Here is a 2,154-nt window from a genome sequence, read left to right as displayed (position 1 = left end):
CCCTCATTTTTGCTCACTGCGGTCGAAGGAGCGCTCATTGAGTTTCTGTGTTTGCTCAGACGCACAAAAAATTAGAGGGAACATTGGTTCCAAGACATCATAGAAAACACGGAAAATATGACTTTTCTGTTCAAGCTCCCAGTGAATGGAATAACCTTCCCTCCTCAATACGTGCTATTACATCGTTGTCATTATTCAAGAGAGCTCTCTCTGCACATCTTCAAGACATTAATATTTGTTGTCACCTTATGACTTAATTTATTGATCTTTTATTTTTTTATTTTATTTTTTTTTTTACTTACTTTATTTGTAATGTTGTTTGATTCTGTCTTTCTCTAAGTTCTGTGCTTTGGTGGAATGTGTTTCGTAACTGCATTGTGATTTGAAACGTAAAGTTGAGAGCTGTCTTGTGTTTGTGTGAGTGTGGGTGAATGTTTTTTTTTATGTTAGTGTTGGTTATATACTTAACTGGTACCTTAATTGTATCCTTAATTTGTTATTTACTTTACTCTGCCTTCATTTCAGTTATTTATTCAAAGAGGAACCTCTCAAAAACGAGATGTATCATCTCAAGGGGCTGATCCTCCCATTGTTTAGTAAATGTTAAATAAATAAATAAATAAAAAGTGGGTTTCTATCAAACAAAGCCTGGAAAACCTATATATGTGTATGGATCCTACATGAGGCAAAATAAAAACACTTCCTAATCTACATAACACAAAAAAATCAATTTTCCAGGGTTTGATGGTAAAACAAGATTATTTCATGAATTTTAAGCTCAAAGGTGTTAGAAACCTTTCTTTTGCAAGGAATAAAATTTTGACTATACACATTTGGTAACAGTACACTTTATTTATTTATTATTTATTCATTTATTTACTGTTTAATTGATAGGGACAAATACAAAAGAACATAGATCGTTGCATTAGAACAATCTGATGCTTGTATTACAGTGTTTATAGCTGTGGGTAATTCACAAAAACCTGTCTGTAGTGGAGCTTTTACTGAAAAAAAAATAAGCAATGAAAAGAAAGTACAAAGAGTAACACACTAAAAACTGTAGAAATTCATTAACAACCATTAAAAATAAGAAGCAAAATGTACTCAACCATATTTGTATTACACACTTCACAAAGCCAAAAAATAATTTACACACTGTGCTCGCACTGCTGTTTCTCTTATAACCAGACTTTAGTTTGCTTTTTTAAAGATTCAATTCAGTTCAATTCAATTTTATTTATATAGCCAAAAATCACTAAGAAAGTTTGCCTCATTGGGCTTCATGCAGGTAAATGTACAGATGCAGAAAATTAGTCATAAAATATGTGCAATAGCTAAAGACTAAACAGAATAAATAAAAGTTAGTCCCTGCCCTTAGACCCCCCCCCTCCCAGTAAGGAAAAACTAAAAAAACCTGAGTCAGGAAAAAAGAAAAAACCTTAGGGATTCCCACATGAGGGAGAGATCCTATCCCAGGACGGACAGGAGATACCAGAACTGTTAAAGAAATATTAGCTTCTACAACAAGAGTTCATTCAGATGGAGCTGAGGGACAAGTGATGATGAAGTCATTGAGCATAGAGAACTAAATACCATAAATAATAAAGGATAGAAGAGAGGAGAAGTAAATGAGAATAGAGAACAGAACCCCAGAGCTGATCTGAATAATAACCATGATAGAAAATCTAAAATCTACATTTAAACGCATCAATATTAATCTAGCCTCACAAGGACCACAGGAGAGGGAATATTCTCTGATTACTAGCTAGCCTGGCAGAACACCTGTCCAAAGAGGAATGTTTTAAGGCTAGTTTTGAAGGTAGAAACTGTGCTGGCCTCTCTGACATGAGCTGGGAGCTTATTCCATAGAACAGGGGCTTGATGGCTGAAGGTTCTACCTCCAACTGTACTTTTAGAAATTCTAGGAACACAAGCACTCCAGCATTTTGTGAACGAAGTGTTCTGACTGGTTGGTAAGGAACTATGAGATCTCTAATATAGGATGGGGCCACACCATTCAGAGCCTTATAGGTTAACAGAATGATTTTGAACTTGATCCTGGATTCAACTTTTAGCCAGTGGAGAGAACCTAACACAGGAGTGATGTGTTCTCTTCTACTAGTTCCTGCTAACAATCGTGCTGCTGCATTCTGG

This window comes from Oryzias melastigma, linkage group LG5, assembly GCF_002922805.2.
Source record: "Oryzias melastigma strain HK-1 linkage group LG5, ASM292280v2, whole genome shotgun sequence".
Lineage (NCBI taxonomy): Eukaryota > Metazoa > Chordata > Actinopteri > Beloniformes > Adrianichthyidae > Oryzias > Oryzias melastigma.
The sequence above is the reverse complement of the archived record's forward strand: the minus strand, read 5'-3'. Positions refer to the sequence as shown.